Source organism: Dermacentor albipictus, chromosome 5, assembly GCF_038994185.2.
Source record: "Dermacentor albipictus isolate Rhodes 1998 colony chromosome 5, USDA_Dalb.pri_finalv2, whole genome shotgun sequence".
Lineage (NCBI taxonomy): Eukaryota > Metazoa > Arthropoda > Arachnida > Ixodida > Ixodidae > Dermacentor > Dermacentor albipictus.
This window is the reverse complement of record NC_091825.1, coordinates 166,534,393-166,556,636: the sequence shown is the minus strand read 5'-3', so window position 1 is coordinate 166,556,636 and position 22,244 is coordinate 166,534,393. Positions and strand designations below refer to the sequence as shown.

At 46.4% G+C, this 22,244-nt stretch overlaps 1 long non-coding RNA gene across 1 annotated transcript in view; it reads right to left on the bottom strand.

The window, feature by feature from the left end:
* Positions 1 to 19,578, bottom strand: part of LOC135917548 (uncharacterized) — a 31,044-nt gene extending 11,466 nt beyond the window's left edge. The window contains exons 1-2 of the long non-coding RNA XR_010569320.2: positions 19,286 to 19,578; positions 14,020 to 14,087 (exon numbers count right to left, since the gene is read on the bottom strand). This is a non-coding gene — a long non-coding RNA (uncharacterized lncRNA). The remainder of the gene's footprint in view (positions 1 to 14,019; positions 14,088 to 19,285) is intronic.
* Positions 19,579 to 22,244: the final 2,666 nt, after the last annotated feature.

Genomic DNA, 22,244 nt, shown 5'->3' with positions numbered 1-22,244 from the left:
CTCTAGCTCGAGCACGTGGAACTTCATGTTCATTGATTTGGCGGTTTTATATTCACTGGGGTATTCGAAAGGGATGTGTGCCAATGTGGGCATGCCCAGCCACATGCAGCGGCTTCGGATTGCACGCGTTAGTGATTTCTTTTGCGTGTTTACTGCAGGTGAGACGTGAGAAGCAAAAAGAATGGTATGTACTACCTGTCCATCTATTCTCTTTAGAAGTGCACAGTTAGCAGCCGGTATCGCCAATGAAGCTTTGAACGTAAGTCATTCACAGTTACGCGGAACGATATCCTGGTAGTACTGAAAAACGCTATATGAGGACTCTTAAGTTACAGCCTCATTGGTGCGATTCTCGCCTACCGCGCGCACAAAGACGCATTAGGCGACGAATTTCGCTACATAACTTGACTAACCATTTACAATAGTGATGAAAACATGTCATCGTTTCATAAGGCTGCTGTGTGTATAACATAAAGTTAGAAAATCTGCCATTATTCCTTGTCTTTTTTTACTTTGCATTGGTATAACTAGAAAAAGTGTTGTTACTTCGTTGTTCTCTCCCGCAACGAAAATATTTGATTTTCTCAGCATTCAAGGGTCCCTCTGCAGGTTTGGATATTTAAGGCAGAAAAGCGCTTGGTATACAGTTATGCATTGACGATCATGTCTGGAAATTTTTAAACAGATGTAGGCGCATAAAAGAGGTAAAGTTTTGAACGAAATACCACGCGCCTTTCCTCTCGAAAAAAATTATGCGTCGCTTTGCTATCGCAAACGCCAGCGACCAGCGGAGCTGGGGAAACGCAAGTAAAATAGTCCCAAACCGCACACTTAGTCTAAGTTTTGCTGGGCTTCCCCCAGCTCCGCTGGTCTCCGGTGCTTGCGATAGCAGAGCCACGCTTAATTTTTTTTCCACTGCGAGAAAGAGGACCACCGAAGCGAGCACACGGGTTTTTACCGGAGAGCAATGATGGCACACCACCCATGTCCCCGCCGCACCACTCTGTCCTCCCCGCTAGGCTCAATCACCCTCGCTGCGTCGCTATGCTGCGCGATGCTATGTTTATACTCGGCTTTCACTCTCACTCAGCTCTCCCTACCCCAGATCGGTGCAGCTGTGGACGTCAAGAGATACCCGGTGAAGTTCTAACAGCCCTACTTTAAAAAAAAAAGCCTCTCCCCATGTGCGAAGGCGTCACCGCAGTCATCTGTACGTCATACGCGCCCGCTGCCATGAATAGCAACAGCCAATGTAGCAATGCGTACAGCTCGGGCATGTCATATAGAGTACAAATTAGCCGCCGTAAATGCAACACATGGCAGACAAACACGGGAGAGATAAAACTGTGCACATTGAAAGCGCTGCGTGAATTGACGTTATGCGAAGCAGATTATGGGCAGCTGGCTATGCAGCGTCACTGGCGATTCTGCAGTGTTACCGGCGTTACGATGGGCCAGTGGTGTTACTGACCTTCTAGCCTCTCCTAGCCCGCTGCGACGAATCGCTTCGTTAAGCAAACAATGCGTCTCCCTCGGACAGACTACCTGCGCCGGAAGGCGACGCATGTGTGGCGGACCGAGTATTGTTAGCTGGTACGCTGTCGCCTTCATGGACAAATTGGAGCAACAAAACACCTGGGAAAGGGTGTTCTACGGCATTCTACCCCGTAATCCGGTAACCGCATCTGTCGTTTGACAGACGCAGCAGCTAACTGCAGAGTCAGCTCAGGAACCAAGAGACGCCAGCCTGAGTCTGGGCCTCGTGACAACACTTGTCTACGAGGCCCCACTCCGTTGGGTGTGTTCAGTGAAACAAAAGTGCGGGAGTGAGTTTTTGAATCCTCGCCCTCAAAGGCGTATTTGGATGCTCCGACTGGATAAAGGTTCGAGGGCAGTTTGCCTGGTCTAGGGGTCTAGGGAGAATAGAAGGGGTTTTAAGCGGCTGTTTTCGGCTCCTCAGAGTTTCGTTTCAATCTTGCTAGACTGAAAAGATCTAACGCACTCCACTGTTCATGTGCGTCCTTAACGTGGATAAGTTGGTCGACGGCATGGGCCAGCTATCCCTTTTGACATGCCGGACTCCAACTCTTGCACCGGATAAACAAGCGTGTTTTCGTAACGCGAGCAATTGTGCATGCGATGAGAGCGCGTGTTTGAGGGCAGTAGTAAGACGACGCCAACGGTTGTAGTAGGACAGCGATGGCATGACCACTGATTCCTGGTGCGCCGTTAAAGAGACACCACAAGCTGTTTCGTTACGACTTTTACTAAACCTGAAGGCGGCACAGTGACGCACAGCATCTACGTAGCTCCAACTGCTACGAAAAGAGCAGTATGGCGTGTGGTTGGCATAGACGTATCTACTGGGGAGGGGGAGTAAGGGGGCACTTGCCCCCCCCCCCCACGCTGTCAAAAGTGTGTGGGGGAGGCAAATTAGGTCATTTGCCCCCCCCCCCCCCCCCCGTTTGAAAGCGGCCACTTTCCGCTGCGTGTTGGAAGATCCAACAAAAGTACAGCTAAAGTTAAATTTTCTTTCTTAACAAAGAAAGAGAGAGAAAGGGAGAAAGAAGTTATAAGGCAAAGGTAGAGTCACCACATAAGTACTGCTTTTCTCTACTACGCATCCTCTGCTTAAACAGCGACGATAGTCTTTTGCGCCTTCTCGGGACGCTCTGTACTGGACGACACGCGGTATTCGTTAAAACAGACGTTTCGGCGACTTGGTAAGACACATTTGAAACAGAACAGCGCGGTTTTCACGGGGTCGGTTTGTCGGTTTGCCGGTCAAACGGGGAGATGCCTGAATGAACGCCTGAAGGAGCACAACAACAATGTGCATAATACAGTAAAAGGGCATCTGGGCATCCACTGTAGAGACTGGGACACCAGGGCCTGCCACCCTGACTTCGCTAGAACACATATTTTAAGCAAACATCGCAACCAACTAACCCGTGAAATAATCGAAGCAGCGCACATCACCTGGGCAAAAGACGCACGCGTCCGTAGCCCCTCCTTATTGATTACGTCCGAACAACGGGCATTTTTACGGGGGGATATGATGATTACAGTTATCTCCCCTGTTCAGTGCAGCATGTATGATCGATTGTGAATATATGTATGGTTTTTTTTTTTTCTCCCGCTGGTTGGAGCTGTTATATATGCTTCGTTCCAAGCAATAAACTTCAGTTGCAAGTCAGCGCTCGTCCGTGTCGTTTCTCCCTGCTTGTCCCCGTGAAAACCGCGCTGTTCTGTTTCAAGCGCGGTATTCACCATACACGCATGCCTTGCGGAGAACGCTTGACGCTGGGCAGTTCCCGCGGTAACAAATGTCAGCTTCTGCAACTTGCATCACGGCCAGTTTTTTGGGGCCGCTATATCCGTATTCGAATGTGCTTGGTAGATTTAACCTGCGGGCGAGGGGTAGGTGCGGATAAAATATTATAATCAATCGCGCTCAATGATTGGTGTGCCTTACGGCATGAAATCATTGGATTATCAGATGCTCAAACTATTCATGCCTTTCCAGATAAAGCCTACATAGCATTGCAGTCTCCGTATCTTATCGTCATAAAAAATCTAGTGAACCTCCTACAGGTATAACTGTCACATTCCATTGTGTTATCACGACTTATCGTACATATGCTCGTGAAAATGACCTTTGGGGTGTCTACCATGCTGACAATTCCAAATTCCCTGATTTTTCCACGTTTTCCCTGAGTGCATTTGCAAAATTCCTTGAGTAACCCAAAAATTTGTTTTATGTCAAGATGGGCTGACACAATGTCTCCCGAAACTGTCCCTCCCTAGCAAGCATGTAAAATTAATAAAAAACGACTTAATCGAGTTTGAAAAGTGAGAAGTAGCCCTTATCTTATTCCAAAAGAAAACAGAAGGCAGGGGCTAGTAAAATGCACAGTGAATAAAATATCTTCGAAAAGAAATGGTAAAACCCATTGCAAATCGAGTCGAACATTCTCGAATAGGAATAAAAAGGAGATGCATACAGAAGCAATTTTTTTCGAATATGAGCTATTTCTATCAACTGATAGCAAACTCATTGGTATGAGACCCGAACTTTGTCTCAAGTGAGATTCTCTCGCAACACCTGCTAAGTCAGCCTCAACTGTCCTCAAGTACTACGCTCTCCTCACATACAACGCCTCAGTGTTGCGTTTCACTGTTTAAAGTGTTTATTTTGGTTTCAATGAGGGATACCTGCCCCTCGGCGCATGCAAACATTTTCTTTTTTCGACTCAGGCTCCTTTAAAGGAGCAGGCGGCATGCTTCCTTTCCGGTTCATTCCGTTCATTCCTCAATGCATAGGTCTTTGTGTTCTCGTCCTCCTTCCATCGCGCGTTCGCCGCACAGACCACTTTAAGCATCCTCTTGGTCGGTTGTACCACGTCCGCTCGACGAAACGCATGCGTTTCTAGGAGCGTCCATGGTTGTACAGTCAACGTCCGCTTTTTCGGACTCCCAAGGGACCACGAAGACTTTCGAAAAATCGGGCAGTTTGGAAAAAAGAATGCATGCCTTTTACTACCCTTAGAGGCCCAAATCGCCACAGGCACATCTGAAAAAGCTCGGAAGGCCTTCCAGTATACTTATTAGGCATAAAGGTGCTCGTACTGGGAAAGGATATGGCGGTTGCAGGCGTGTATAGCTATGGAATACATATTGATTCCCGGGACAATCGCCCTTTCCAACGCTTGCTATGCTTCGCCTCAATACTTTCGCGCATGCTTCAGGGCGTAACATTTCGCAATTGAGGCGAAGCTGACCTTCAGGAATCGGCATTATGCAAAGAAACGTGCTTTCCGGGCTTCGAAGCCAATCGCAAGGACCACAAAGGTGAAGTCGGTGCCATTGGTACAGCGGCGAATTCTTTCAATGAAAAACATGGCCCCTAACGGCAAGAAGCTTAATTGCGAACGTCGAAGCAGCTATAGCTAGCGTCACCGCAGTGGTGGCTACGGCTGCCACCATATCTGCGTGCGAGAGTGGCGGTTCGAAGCAGCGAGGTAATCAAAGCGGCAGTGGTGGTGGCTTTGATTAATGCCGTTAGGGACCTGCTGTCACGGCCAAAGCTCCGCAAAATCGGATGGCGAAAGGTTCCTGCGTCTGAAATTGCAGATACATTTGCAGAGGCGTTGTTATACATTGACTCTATGGGCTACGTGGTGGCTCTTCGAAGCCATCCCAATTATCGGGAATCCGGAAAGTCGGTCGTTGACTGTGCGCTGGCAGCTCCTATAGCCGACGACACGGCATCAAAAAAGATTCGTTGTGATTCCTCTCTGTTACTCGAGCCAGCATTGCTTCGACTTTCGTTCCCTTTCAAAAAGATTACGGCTAATTTTCCCTGATAGAAGCACAAATTCCCTGAGTTTTTCCCGTGTATTTCCAGACTACTCAATACCCCTGATGATTCTCCGTTTTCCCGGTTGGTAGACACCCTAACCTTGGTCTGACCTGCAGAGCCATTTCAATACCAATAAAACACTGACTTGCATTTTTTTTAAAGGCACGTGTCACTTCTGACTAACGATTTCATTTGGAGGCTGTTTCTAAATAATTGCCACACAAATAGGTGTTCCCCGGTAGGAGGAAAAAAAGCAGATATTTCGTATTTTGTAAAAATGAAGGCCCCTTTTAGGTGACGTGTACTGAAAATTCGCACTCTGTAGGTTGCTTATGTTCTCTCAAAACAGTTACTGAACAGTCGCTTTCTCCTCATTTTTATGCGGTATAGAGTGCATTCAGTTTTCTCCCCCTATAATCCTCGGTAAAATATGCAGGGATCATGTATATATTTTTTCGAAGTGCGAAGAAATGTTCTCAGTGACCAGCGAGATTTTTTTATTGCGTAGTTCCATTACAGGCATTGTATAATGTTACTAATTCAAGGGTTCCCTTGTGTCGTACTGCTGCTAATCGAAATTTTTCCCAGACTCCGAAAACAACAGCACGAGAGAGGGCTCAATTCCCGTGAAAATGGAGAGAATTTTAAGCGCAATTACCGCTGTTTTCCATGTGCTTTTGTGCATCATCCGAGACTCTTAGTTTGTTTCTCCAGTGTCCTCGGCGAGGTGCAAAACTTAGACGGCTGCGGTGGCATAATTACAAATGCAACTGAGGTCATATTTTGCGAACATAAGAGAACAATACGCCAAGTTTATGTGCGATAGTAAATGAGTGTTGATCAACCACAAGGTTAAAACAATTGTAAGCAAGTGTTCGAAAGTATCACGCTGTTTCTAGCAGCTAGGTTTCCCAATGTCCCAAGAGAACTCTGCGTTTCAGATATTTTTTACTTTGACGGAATAGCCAGCATTTTAAGTGCAATGTGTGGCGTAATTTTAACGATTCTGGCTCATTTAGAAATGATACGAATAACTATCGAACCTTCATCTGTTTTCTGTTTGCTTTTTCATCCATGATACATTAGTTCGTCTGGTGTCCTCACTGAACAAAAGGAGGCCGCTTCATTATGTTTGGTGGCGGTAAGGACAAGATAATGGGTGATGCGCAGGTGAGGTTCCAAATAGATGGGTAATTGGGGCTTCAGCAATAAATTACGTTTGCGAGCGCCCTAGAGTGTTATGAGTGTGTCTAACGAGCCGGGAAGAATTCAGCCCGCTGCCCTGGCAGAACTACAAGAACCATCAAGACAAAATTTAGCGAAAGTTGGCAGTATGCTATGGAAGCTCTCTGTGCGAAGTTAAATGCGCTCGGATCAAACGCCGCCTTTGTAAAAAAAATCTTATGCTTGAATAAGAATTGTTTAGAGCGTAGGATATGGCCGCTATAAGCTATCCTATACCCAATGTCCCGACATAGCTGTTGCGTACAACAGGTTTATAAATTGTGGGAAAGTGATGGGGGACATGGTAACTGCAATGTCTGCCAAAATTTTTACGTTCCTGGTCCTCTTATAAGCGTTGCAAATAATTACTAAGCCGTCGTTTTTCTTTCACTATATTCAGGTTGGTTTCAGCGATGTCTTCGTTGAACTAAACAAGATATCTTGTTTATATTTGGCGAAAATAAAGGGCGCGTTAGGATCAATATGTAAGCAAACTTCAAAGACGGGTGAACAACTATGACGTTTGCAGTGAATTACGCATGCAGGCGATGTGAAACATTATGGATGTGTTTTGCGAACAAAGAATTTGTGCCGTTGCATTGAGGAATTGCTAACTCGACCTATACCAAATCCAGCGGGAATTGAGAGAGGTGGGGGCAGAGAGGGAGGGTGGACACCATGGTAAATCTTCAAGCGAGCGACGATCTAGCCCACCTATGTCTTTTTAACCATGGTAAATGTCATAACAAGGTAATATACGTGTTTATGAGTTACTTGCTTTTTAAGAATTCTCAGCAAGTTTTGTTCCAAAGCATTCCATGCGGGCAAGTTTTCACACGCCACAGTCTCATATATATATATATATATATATATATATATATATATATATATATATATATATATATATATATATATATATATATATATATATATATATATATATATATATGCAACTTTTTCAATTGTGCGATAGAATTACACGATATTGCGACTTTTATTGCAGGTTCGCTATAAAACGGGTTGTAATTCTCCAAGGTCGCACACGTCTATCTTTCGCTTTTCGTTGTGAAAATTGTGAGTAAGTTATGTTGATATTATTTCGTTTCGTATAACCTCGACAATACTATTACCTAAAGTAGCAATAGTTTTATAATATGGACTTAAACACTAAGTACAATCCTTTGTTTAATTATTAAACTTGTTTACCGCAAATGTACATTCTTTTACGTGTGCTGTACTGCTGCTACTGGGCTGGATCCGGGACCTCTGTGAGGTACTCGTTGTCTTTGGTTCATGCATCTTCTTGATATTTTATATACTTGCAAGAAATAAATGCAAATTCAAATAATATTTCGGGCCCGCATGGTTCACCACGTACGATAGCTAAATAGGTCTATGCCTGGTAAATATAAATATAGCTGACAGAAGCTTTTCTAGGTTCTTACACTTACAATTCTGATCCCAATTATATTGTTACGGTGGGAAAAGAGAACAAGATCGTCGACGGTAAAGAAGACGAAGTGGCAAGAACCTCTCGGGATTCTCGGCAGCTGTTTATATACGCTGTGTAAATACACCGTGTAAATAGTTTTATACCCGTGACATTTTCGTGGAGGTGCGGGGTACGCGTCTTCACCACGGAGCCACGCAGCGGACATCTCACCCAGCCTGGGACCATGCTTCCATTCGAAGGCACCGCATCTGCAATGCCGACTACGCATACCCAGTACGTTGCCCTACCTCAGCCGCAAGACCCCGGCAAGTTCACCGGCCTCGATCGTGGGGACGTAAAAGAATGGTTGAAGATGTATGAGCGTGTCAGCAAGGTGAGCAGGTGGTATCCGACCATAATGCTGGCCAATGTGGTGTTCTACTTCGACGAAACAGCGCGAACGTGGTTATATACACACGGGGAAGAGTTAACCAGCTGGGGCTTGTTCAAAGAAAAGCTGTCCGACGTTTTTGGTAATCCGACCGGTCGACAACTAGCCGCGAAGCAACAACTCGCCGCGCGTGCCTAAACTGCTACCGAGTCGTATGTCCCGACAGTCAGGACGTGCTAGCCCTCTGTCATAAAATCGACACGTCCATGCCAGAGGCGGACAAGGTTGGACACATTATCAAAGGCATCGCGGACGACGCATTCAACCTTCTGGTCTTCAGAAACTTATCGACTGTCGACGCCATCATGAAGGAATGCCGCCGTTTCGAGCAGATGAAGACTCACCATAGATAAAATAAGTTTACATGGCTTCCAAATGCTGCAGCTACCTCTTCCTGTACCGACCAATCTAGCTCGCCTCCACAAAGCGAAAACGTGACCCGAATTGTACGCCACGATCTCGAAGCAGCGTTTCCTGCCTCGCCTCAACAGACGTCTTGGAACAACACTGCTGAGACGATATCGCTGATTCAGACCGCGGTTCGTCAGGAAATCACTAATATGGGTCTTCCCAGCACTTGATCCTTGAGCCGCCCTGACACCCGCCCTGCTCCTATGCCTCGGTCTTATCGCAGTCCACCTCACAGTGTCCGTTATCCCTGCACTACCAGGAATCCCTCGGACTGGCGTACACCTGACGACAGGCCGATCTGTTTCTGCTGCGGCCGAATTGGTCACGTTTCCCATCACTGCCGGAGCCATTGGCCGCCCTCTCCTCGAAACACCTTCCGGAATTCAAGTTCGCCTTGAAGTTCCTCATTCCGTAGCTTCTACGACGCTTCCGACGCCACAACCTCGACTCGCCGCTATGCTCGCTCGCCCTCACCTCCAGGTCGCCAGCCACGTCCACCCCAGCTTCATCGCTCACCATCGCCGACCTACCAAGGACCGTCCCAGCAGGAAAACTAGGCAATGCAGCACCTCGAGGTGGTGCTGCAATGTCGGATACGCCGACAAATCCTTCTTTGACGCTGCTTACAAGAAATAACCTTCTTGACGTCCAAGTTGATGGCACATCCGTCACAGCCGTTATAGATACCGGAGCACACATATCGATTATGACCAGCCGCCTACGCCGCCATTAAAAAAAACATCGTTACGCCTGCCATTACTCCGTTCGCACGAATCGCTGACGTTAACATGGTGACCGGGATCGGAATGTATGCTGCACATGTGAGCATTTCCGGTAGCCATACTGTCGTTCTTTTCACTGTGCTTCACCAATGCCCCCATCACCTCATCCTAGGCCTAGACTTCCTCTAGACCTATTGAGCGGTCATTGATTGCTCTTCAAGTACTGTGCTTCTTGACCTACTTCTATTGGACGTTCCTCCAACACCACATAAAATTTGCCTAAGACCGACTGATTTTGTTCACGTTCCACCACAGGTCTTCACATACATCGAGATGTCGCCTGCTACGCCAGTTCCCGATAACTCATAACTCCCATAACTCTCATAACTGCCATCGTTCTCAAGCACAGCGTTACTGTCCCGCATACAATACTGAGAGTCACAGATAATCGCACTCACCTCCCTGTCGTGAATTTCGAGCTCGCTAAGCAGATTATGCCTAAAGATGTAACCCTGGCTATAATCACTGCTTTAGAAATTAGCAGCGTTGAGACTTTTGCTGTCGACGCTTCCTGTGAGCCTTTCCGGTCTGCCAAATGTACTGACAACGACGTTTGGAAAATGATCGCCCCGAATCTCACTCCTGCTGAGACTGAACAGCTCTGCAGTCTATTGCTTTCCTACGAGGACACATTCGACCTTAACAACCGACCCTTAGGCCAGACGTCACTTGTCAAACATTGTATACATACAGGCGATAATCCACCCATCCATCGGCGACCCTACCGAGTTTCAGCTTCGAAGCGCCACGTCATCAAAACGGAAGTAGACAAGATGCTAGCGAAAGACATCATCGAACGATCGTCGAGTCCTTGGGCGTCTGCTGTCGTGCTGGTCAAAAAGATGGACGGCTCATGAAGACTCTGCGTTGATTACCGCCAGCTCAACCGCATCACTAAAAAGGACGTTTACCCACTAGCTCATATCGATGACGCCCTCGATTGCCTACACGGGGCACGGTATTTTTCGTCCATCCACCTATGGTCCATATATTGGCAAATCGCTGTCGATGATCTAGATCGTGAAAAGGCCACCTTTATAACGCCCGATGGTCTTTATTACTTCAAAGTTAGGCCTTTTGGGCTATGCAACGCTCCGGCTACCTTTGAGCGTATGATGTACTCATTACACCAAGGATTCAATTGGTCGACTTATCTCTGCTACCTAGATGATGTTATTGTGTTCTCGCCCTCATTCAGCACACACATTGAGCGCCTTTCAGCTGTACTTGCCGTCTTTCGCAAGGCAGGTCTACAGCTCAACTCCAAGAAATGTAACTTCGGCCGTCGTGAAATTACTGCTCTTGGACATGTCGTGAATGTGACTGGCATCCGACCGGACCACGAGAAATTTCGCGCAGTGAAATAGTTCCCTGTTCCACGATCCGCAAAAGGTGTCCGAAGTTTCGTGGGGCTCTGCTCTTACTTCCGGCTCTCTGTTAAAAAAATTTCCACCATAGCACGCCCTCTCACAGACCTCCTGAAGAAAAGTCTGCCGTTTTCATGGGGATCCTCTCAGGCCACCGCCTTTTCACGCCTTACAACCTTGCTCACCACCCCACCGATTTTTCAGCCCCTGCAGAGGTGCGCACCGATGCCAATGGCCACAGAATCGGTGCTGTCTTGGCACAAGTTCAACACGACCATGAACGTGTCGTCGCGTACGCTAGCCGTCTTTTGCCACTTGCGGAGCGTAACTACTCTATTACCGAGAGCGAATGTTTGGCTGTTGTGTGGGCAGTGGCGAAATTCCACCCCTATTTATATGGCAGGCCCTTTTCGATTGTAACGGACCACCACGCTCTCGGTTGGCTTTCGTCCTTAAAAAGATCGCACAGGGAGGCTTGGACGATGGGCTTTGTGCCTACAAGAGTATTCCTATTCGGTGGTGTATAGGTCTGGTCGCCTACACAAGGACGCCGACTGCTTGTCCCGTTACCCTGTACACACGCCCGCAAATGCCGACATGGACGTTTCCGCAAGGGTTCTTTCCATTTCCCAACTTTTGGACATGGCCGACCAGCAACGCCTTGACGCTACTTTGAGGACCCTCATTGACCGAATGAAATTGGCTCCTACTGATCCATTGCTACGGTGGTTCGTTCTCAACGACGGGATATTGTACCGAAGCAGTTTTCATCTTGATGGTCCTCCCCTTCTCCTTGTCATTCCTCAACACCTCCGCTTAACCGTGCTTCAGTAGCTACATGACGCCCCAACTGCCGGACACCTTGGGTTTGCTCGCACTTACGACCGCGTGCGCCGCCGCTTCTACTGGCCCGGCAAGCATGCTCCATACGGCGCTATGTAGCTGCTTGCAAGCCCGGTCAACATCGCAAAAAGCCAGCAACGCTTCCCGCCGGGTACTTACAGCCGATCAACATTCCCCCTGAGCCGTTCTTTCGCGTCGGTTTGGATCTCCTTGGCCCTTTCCCCCAGTCCAGCTCCGGCAACAGGTGGATCGCTGTCGCTACTGATTACGCGACGCGCTTAGCCATCATTCGGGCACTTCCCACGAACTGCGTAACTAACGTCGCAGATTTCCTACTCCGGGATATCATTTTAGTACATGGCGCCCCGCGACAGCTCCTTACTAACCGCAGCCGCACTTTCCTCTCCCAAGTCATCGCCGATATACTACGCTCATGCTCTACCCAGCATAATCTGGCTACCTCCTACCATCCCCAGACCAACAGCCTCACGAAGCGACTTAATCGGACCATTACCGACATGCTATCGAAATACGTTTTACCCAACCACATGGACTGGGATGTGGCGCTTCCTTATGTAAGGTTCGCCTATAATTAATCACGCCGGGATACTGCTGGGTATTCCCCCTTTTACTTGCCCTTCAGTCGTGACCCCGTATTACCCTTGGACACTTCACTCCCCTCGATACAGGGTTCGAGGACCGAGTATGCCCGCGATGCCATCGCCCACACTGACCACACACACACACACACACACACACACACACACACACACACACACACACACACACACATATATATATATATATATATATATGTGTGTGTGTGTGAGACAGACAGGTCAGAGTGCTGTTTGCACCCCCCCCCCAACTCGAGGAATAGTTGATACACCACTGGTGGCAGGCTTCCGTATGCGATGAATTCTAAAACCGCACCTCAGAGCGCTAACTACCACGAGGGAAGAATAGGAGGAACTGACGCTTTCTTGTTTTTATTTATTTATTTCAAAGTACCTTACAGGCCCCAAGGGGAGCATTGAGTAAGGGGGGCGTCATTGAACAAATGACAAGAGAAAACATATATAGGCGCGCTAAAAAATGTGAGCTAAAAATGTTTGTAATGATCACATGCTTCCAAACAGTGTTTAAAAAAAACGCTAAATCAATACAAAGCGTTATCGGGAAAGGAATGAAAAGGGCAATTCACTCTAACATACCTACTTGACCTAACACATGCCTACCATACCTACTTAACACATGCCTAACATACCTACTTGACCTCTAACATGACCTACAAACGAGGGATATCGAAGATTGACTATTATTTGCGAATTTCGAAGTGGTCCACCCGCTGGTGTCATGCAATGTTACGCGCGCTCCAGTGACCTCAATAAAACTTGGTGCTGGGCTAGTTGGTGATCCATTCTTTAAAACTGATGGTAGCGCTAATAGGGACGGACACACGATGAAAAGACGACACGACGCGTTTCCTCGTCGTCGTGTCGTCTTTTCATCGTGTGTCCGTCCCTTTTAGCGCTACCATTAGTTTCAAAGAATCCAGTGCCCTCATAGAGCTCGTTCGCGTTAGCACGACAGAACTGTGCGTAAAAAATATGCGCCGTAAGAAATCGAGTACCGTGCGGTTGTGATGGAAGATCAAGGCTCTATCCCACCTCTCGACACAGTTTTGCCTCTTTTATTTTACATTTTTAACAAGCCCGAAACAATGCGTGACAGGAAGTTACCTACCTACACCGCAGAGTTCCTATTACAAGGCAAAACTCTTCTAATTAAAAAATTTGGCTGGTTCAGGAGGTAAATATACTATAGGCTGTCAACTACAATACGCAAGAAGGTAAGGCAGGTATATCGCTCGCAATCGCTAGTCGTGGATGCAATGAGAAAGAACTTCTGCACTGGGCGACAGAGGCTGGCACGCCTCGTGTAACCACTGCCTCAGAACAATTCCATTTGATCCCCTATCTCATCTGCTATTTCGTCATTTTGGAAATTCTTGCAGCAGAACTTTCTTTGGACAGTGCTTTTAAAAATTTCAAAGTATAGTCAAAATTTGTTGCAGATATTGTTGCGGAGCCCTTTAAGAACGCTGGAAAGTAGTATTTTAGTATCTCTTGTGGAGATTTCCTTACATGTCATGTTGGTTTCCAGATCCATTGTGGCGGTTTTCCTGGCTGTTCTTAGCTTTATTGTTTGTTTCCTGAAAAAGAGAGAACAGAAAGAAACCAACAGGATTAAGATTACCATTGGGAAATCAAACTGAAGCTATGCGTTTAAAGATTCATGCAACATTATCAGTACTAGGTCGGTTACAATCATTGAGCATCATGGGGTATTACCGGTTAAGCAGAAATACTACTGGAAAAGTAAGTAATGAAATTGAACTCCCTGATGGGCGAAGCTGTGCTCATAAAGAAAGGCAGTACAATAGTGGCAAGCAAAGTCGGAGGCCATAGCCTGAAAATGAAGAGGCCCATATCCGTCGGTTTTATTTAAGTTCGTCACCATACATTGCGGAGTAACCGTTGGTGCTTGTTAACTAGATAGACAATGTTATTCGCTTCGATATGGCTATCTGATTAGGGACGTCTGTTTGTTTTGCAATATCCGTAAAAGAGAGAAAGCAAGGGTAGGGAAGGCAGGGAGGTCAACCAGAACAGCATCCGGTTTGCTACCCTACACTGGGGGTGGGGGAAAGGGGAATAGAAAGAGGAAGAAAGGGAGAGAGTCAGCACTGATTTCTAGAGTCTGATCGGGGCAATGCATACGTCATTAGCCAGACATAAGTCATGTGGTATAGCCTAGTGCGTCGGCTCCGACAGTAATATATATATATATATATATATATATATATATATATATATATATATATATATATATATATATATATATATATATATATATATATATATATTGATACATTGATTCTCCGTGGTAGGAATATACATTGATACCATGGTTTTCGGAATTCAGCTCCCGAAGGTACAAGAGGGACGTACACTCGAACACTGCAGTAGTATGATGGAAGTCGCAGTCTGCAGGTGATCTACAGTGTGCAAGCTTCGGGGAAGTCTGCTCTGCCCCACTGGTTGCCGGACTATGTAGAAACCAACGGTCACTATTCAAGAGAGGAGACGATAAAGGCTGTCGAGTGAAAGTACTCGCGTAGCTCGGATGCTGCAAGAGAGAAATACCAGACGAAGCTGAGAGGGGCACGCTGCTCGGGCACCGTTAGTACGTGCAGTGCATTGGGTAGCGTGTACTACCGGCGTAAACTGCCAGACAAAGGCGGCAGAAGGCGCTTCGTACCACGGCGCGGCGTTTGGGAATGTAGGAGTACTTGAAGCCGTATCCTTTGGCGTGCTGTTCAACTCGGAATATCGGGCTTCGCTACGGGCTCTATTCATTTCGCTGGCCAACAAGGCCCCACACAGCGGGTTTTTTAAGAGCAGAGTTTGGAGTACCGCGGGGCGCTCGCCCCCACCTGTTGCAGTGGCCTCGAGTCCTGGGCAAAAACGGCTACCGAACCGACAGCGCATTGGGTTCCTCTCATTATGTTTGTAACAAATGACGCTCAAGGGAGCATGAGAGTAGGCGGGCTCAATGTCAGCTATACGAGGGCACCGAAGGTAAAATCTGCCGGGCGAAAACGACCGCCTCAACCTCAACGAGGTGACGAATGACCTGGCACGAGGACTTGCTTGCCGTGCCGGTCAGAACCAAACCGACGCCCACTACCATTCCCGGGAGCATAAAGATCAGTTTCTAACTTACAGCGACATCACTAAATATTACTACTTGGGGCGTAGGCAATTTCCACTGCCACACGTAAAGTTGAACAGGGCTCAGGCAGTGACGCTACGTTTACTGCAAACTGGGACGTACCCCCCTCCGTACTTCATAAATAAAATTCACCCCGAAAGAGAAATTAAAGATTGTAACGTGTGCTATGGCATCATTGACATCAGACACATGCTGGCGGGCTGTCCCGCGACTCTCGCCGACCCCGAAGAAAAATGGCTTTACTGGCGCAAGTTGATAACAAGCTCTTCATATCAAGATCAGCTACGGGCTGTCCAGAGGGTCCACGATGACGCCATAAGGCTCGGCCTGGCGGTGCCGACGTGGACGCGGCCCGCCTCGGTCTGAAAAGACCGGGCTTCAGGACACTAATAAAGTTTTGTGAATGAATGAATGAAAACGACCGCATAGCTCGGATGCCGCAGCCGAGAGATGCCGAAGCGTGGTCAAGAGGATCCCGTTCCAGGAGCCCTCTTTCTACAAGCGGCGTGCGCTGCAACGTAAACCGTGCGCGTGGGCAGTAGGCTCCGTATTGCGGCGGGGCCGGTGGCCACAGGAAACGTACCGTAGCCGAAATAAAGCCGGAATGGCGTTTGCTTAGCGATCGCGCAGGGCGAATCACTCAAGTTTCGCATAAATTGCAGATTGGGTCCAAGGTGTTCCTACAGAATATTGAAGCTGTCATACAAAATAAGGCTGAGTCACGTACATCTTGAAAAGGCAGCGCAAGGCGACGAAGACAGAAGGCAGGAACACACAGGACAGCGCTGTTCCTGCCTTCTGTCTTCGTCTTACTGCGCTGCCCCTTCAAGATGTTCAAGCAGTACCAACTCCCCCAAATGTCGATTCTTCTACTGAGTCACGTAGCTGCTCAGCTTGAGAGCACAGCACCATAACCAAGCGTGTACTACGGGGGCGGTTGAGCTGGCATCTCCTACTCTAGCCAAGCCATGGCAGCGCATGACTGTCCGCGAAGCTGATCGCATAAACCACCGGCGTCCTATCTTGGAGGTGACCCCAGGGGGGGCAAAGTCTTGGCGACACGGCATGGCTTGTCACTGAATGTGCGCTACCTTCCCGCGCACCCAGTGCTGCAGGTCGCGTAATCTCACGCTTCGCGGTCACGTCAAAGTGAGAGACCGCAAAAGTATTCGCTCCCCTCGGCTTGCGCTCTTCACTGCATCAGCGTTTGTGGTCGTCGAGTGTGGTCTGTTCAAGTTTGCCTGTGCGCCCGTGACACCACGCTATACAATAAATTTTGTAAGCGAATGGTTGCTGCAACTTATACATCCAATAGAACTACGAACATTATTTTGGGCAGTAGTAGTCTAATAGTTTGTTGTCACTACCAATGCTTCGCTTTCGGTCAATACTGCGAATTCGTTTAGGAGACCCAAGTGGGTCAAGGGGGCTGATTAGAATATTGCAACGAAGAGGTACTCATAATTGCAGGTCTTATATCAAAATTATTGACACAGTGAGTTTTGAACATAGTCACATGACCAACAATGAGTATAGTTACCCACTTACATAAGTAGAAAGTTACTTTTAAACTTTGGTAATTGGGGGTAATTTAAACTTTGATAGGACCACTGGAATTTGTGGGTGTACCAGTTGCACTATAGGATGCTGACCTCATCATTATTATAATTTATACGCCCACAAAAAGTGCTAGGAGAACACTAAACTCGTTCAGCGGCACACCGAATTATTAAGCGCGTTTGTCAGGGTATATGGTCAATAGGAGAGCACCCATTTTGTGCTTCCATGTAGCATTTGTAACTATGCTCCTCCGAGGAAAGTCCTTATGGGGCTTCAAAAGTTCTGTCACTCGGTATTTACTCGCGGCTGAGTTAGGTGTATTTGTTTGCGGTCGTCTCAAATGATGACAGAACAGTTTTCGTTCGTATTCCTTACAGGAGCAGATGCCAGGAGCATAGTTTGCTTTGGGTGTTCAATTCTTGCCGCACAGTATCCCGACATTGTTGTTGTTGCTCGTACACATTAAATAAGCGGATCTTCTCTTTTTCATTCCAGGCACATCCTGCCGGTATCTTTGCTGTGTTGAGCCGTCTTTGTCCTTTTTTGGGTGTCATTACGACGGGCTTTCTTACAACCACTGAATTTACTGCATTTCTGCCTCCAACAAGATGATGTCCTTTGCAAAATGTACTACTTCTATTGAATGAGTATCGCGACTTATAAGCTTGCAACTCAATTCGCAGAGCACTTTACTGGGGGTCTGCAAGTTCAGGGCTTTATTTCGCGTTGGGCTATTCTAATAAGATTTCTGTTAGTTTCTTGGCTTTAACGAATATTTCCTTAGAAGGCTGGGCAAGATCAGCGTAAATGTACGATAAATATCCCACCCCATGAATAGCGAATATAAAGTAACTTTCGCTTATGTCTATTTCATGGTGCTGATAAACATTCCATGTGTAACACCACTTTAAGGAGAAAGTAAATATGTAATAATATTTAGGAGTGCCTTCTTTTCTATCCATATTTATTTAAAGGCACCATCAGCTGAATGAACACGAATTAGTCGACTATCATGACAACGAGCGGTCTTTAGTGTCACTACTTAAGGTCTTAAATGTTTAGCGTCCCACTAAGCAGCAGCCTGCTTCTTTTTGCCCAGTGTGAGTGATAAGGAACACGGATGAAGATGAAGAAAGGCAAAAGCATCTTAGCGTTCCCGTGAGCTCGCTAAATTTGATATACTCATGTAACATATAAACGTTCATAATAAGACTTACTTGGCATTCATAATAGCAGAGGTTCCGTTGTTCGAAACGTAAGATGCAGTTCACAGTGGTACTGTTTTTGACAATTTTTATGAACAGGTGGAGGTACCGATGGTAAACACTCGCTAGGGTACGTGTGTTTCCTATATTGGCTGCACGCGACATTCTGCATTTGATGTAATTTGTGCATATGACTTAACCTAGCATCTAGCGCATAGTTTAATGCGTAACTTGCTATCTGAATTGATATATCACAATTTAGTAAAACAAAGACACACGCTCACTCATCAAATCGTTGTGTATTAGCGATGTGGGCATCCAAGGTAATTGTGAGGAATATAGTCAGCGTAGTCAGATACACAGCAGTCTAAATTTCGAGGTTACATGTAAATTTAGTGGAAAGGGATTGTCTGAGGAATAATCTTTCTTTATATGTATTGTTAGTACTAGCAAAATCTCAAGCCCCTCGGCTGTCCTTGTTCTTCTCGCTCATTCTTAGCCATGACAAACACAATCATGCTGTGCTCCACTCACTGTAAGCTGGGGACGCATTCTCGAATAGTAACGTTCGGTGATATCACTTTCAGTGTGCGCTGATTGGCTGGTCGAGTAAAACCGGATGAGATGATTGGCTGGTTGAGCACTATGTCACGCGAAAGGGATAGTACAGCCTAAAGTGATCATGCGAGAATACGCCCCCCGTAGTGCTTCACAGGGTACGCCAACATGAAATGTCACTGTGTAGTCTACCAAATTAGGTAATATGACGTTATACAGAATCAGAAGGTATACATCACGGCTGCAACGCAAACCGACTATTCAAAACTGCACGAAGAAACGCCAAACTTACCTGCTTCGCTTTCTGCTACTCGAAAGGTCGGTCATGAAGAAAAGCACGAGGACCGCAGAGAGAAAAACAGTTTTCCCAATGAAGTGCATACTTCTATCTTGGAGTTGCCGCTAGGAGATACGAATTGGTTAGGTCGTGTATATTTACATATATATATATATATGACTATATGCTCCCAGTTTCTTTTGGCCACATTCTTGTCGTCTCTCTAACACAAACCTTCTCCTACGATGACATTTTGATAGCTGGTGCTGCTGCTGATGAAGAGTGAAACTGGCTGAGTGAATTCGCGCAAGAGGCAACAAGACGCTCTGTGGAGGTACGTTTCGTTGCGCAAACCTCGATGTGCACAAGGCACTACAGAAGTTTCAAGTGCGTCACTGTCGTTAGTCAGTCGTATACATTCAGAAACCCTTTTGTCGCTCCTTCCCTATCATGCGAGAGTTGAGTTACGGCCTAGCTTGACACGGCTGGCACACCCTTTGACTGCGACGGTTGCGTGGCTCACGGTTTCCTCGTTTTTTCAAGCAGACAAGAAGAAAGGCCGTACATCATAGCAAGGCGGTGAACTACACCCAGGCATTTTAGCATTCTATTACTACGTTCAGTTTTACGGGTGGTTCGAAAAGCCGCACACAGAACTCCCGCCAGCGAAACTTTTGACAGGCCATAAGAACCGCGCTTCATCGCACACTTGAAACTGACAATGTTTCCTGTTCACTTGATGCTCCACAAATCTTTTCACTGGCCAGTTCAATCACCGTGCCTCAGGTTTCCTGCCAAAGCTAAGTAGCACATAGATGCGGTGGTAATTCTCGCAAATTAAAGGTAAGAAACACGCGTACCTGCTCATCGAGATCCACGTAGACAGCATAATGAGTATCCTAAGCTCGACAACACAAAGATCTTGGATGACAAGCTGTAAAAGATAAGTTGCATCCCATTAACACTTCCTGGGAAGAAGGTTGATTTATCTCTGGGGAGGTCTTTCGTTCGCAAAGGGTATCCTACGATAGGATGCCAGCTCTTCAAGTCATTGACTGAGTCATGAGACCAGGCCCTTTTGTATATTAGCTCTAAAATTCACAATGCTTGTCAGGATTTTGCAACAAAATCGCCGCAATATTACATATCAGTGAATACGTGCATGGTATGGCGGTCTTTGGGAATTAGCAGGCAGACAAGGGAGCAATAATAGCCTTAACGATGCCTCTGAAGTACATGTTGCGTAGTCGTGAACGTACACGAACGCCGTGCTTAGTTGCGTCATCCGCAACTCAACTGGACCCAACCAGATCAACACCATAGAAGAGTGCATAAGTGGTACCCAGCAATGAAGTTCTCTATGTACCCTTCCCCCCCTGCCCCCGTGAGAAATCAAAAGACAACCAAAGCAGTGTGGTGCATCTGATTCGCCTTAGTGCCACGTTCACCAAGCTTTTTGTAATGACACTGGTGAAAATTATGAACATACTCAAGAGCTAGAAACACTTGCATAACTGTTTCGCGTTGGCCCGAAGTGCGCGCGAGAGCGATATAATTTATTCTGCTCGGTTGCCCATATCAATAGGATACCAATCTATGATTACATTGTTTTGATTCCTTCGCCTAATACAACGTATCCAGCTTTTCTGGACATCAGGGTTTAGTTCGCGGGACTGCCACCCCGTGACGCAGTCACCTTAATATTTTCGAACTTCCCGCGGTGACATAGTGATAGCGTAAACGAAACAAAACTAAAAGAACTACCCCAGCACATCGAATTTCACCACAAAGTTTGTGCCATGGGTGTTATCAGTGTTCTTGCTAAAGAGTGGCTGCACGTCCGCTGCAAATTACTTGTCATCCCAAAAACCTTTAGTCGCGACCCAGTGGTCATTAATCCCGGGCATCCAGAGACTTCCCGAGAGGCAGCCTCGTTTTTTTTTTTTTCTGCGGAGTCAACAGGCTAGTATAATTGCCGGAAGCACCTCACGGCAGCTTTAGCTTAGGCCTGACTGGGATGTCGCCTATTCAAATACATGTAAATGCTTTCCCGAGATAACCATGTGACCAATTTTAGTGACATTTCTTGCATTTGAAAGAGAATGTTAAATTGTAGCGAACGTTGAAAGTAGAATTTGGGATTAATTTCAGATATCCTAAAAGGAACTTTCGAGAATTGATAAGCTTGAAAAAGAAAGGAAGCACGAAGCTTACAAATTCGCAACTCTTCACCTAGAATATATATTGCAGTTTTGTAAACCACATCCGTGAGAGTAGCCAAAGCGGATAAATTTGATATGTCGATTTATATCTTACGTGAATTTGTTACAATGTTTACAAGGGTTCCGCAAGAGTTCTGCTCACAAATGAGACGTATTTTTGAGAGTGATGTACAATATAGTACAATCTAGTATAAATATAATAATATATATCTATATATATACAAGTTAAAGACCGATCAGACTACTGTCTGTTGCCTACAAAGTATTAACTAAGGTAATCTCAAATAGAATCAGGAACACCTTAGACTTCTGTCAACCAAAGGACCAGGCATGATTTCGTAAAGGCTGCTCAGCAATAGACCACATTCACACTATCAATCAGGTGATAGAGAAATGTGCGGAATATAACCAACCCTCATATATAGCTTTCATTGATTACGAGAAAGCGTTTGATTCAGTCAAGACCTCAGCCGTCATGAAGGCACTACGGAATCAGGGTTTAGACGAACCGTATCTAAATATACTGAAAGATATCTATAGCGGCTCCACAGCCACCTGTGCTGTTTATGTGTTTTCTTCCTATGTCCCCGTCTTTTTTGGGGTCAATATGATTTACAGCCACCGTAGTCCTCCATAAAGAAAGCAACAAAATCCCAGTAAAGAAAGGAGTCAGGCCGGGAGATGCGATCTCTCCAATGCTATTCACAGCGTGTTTACAGGAGGTATTCAGAGACCTGGATTGGGAAGAATTG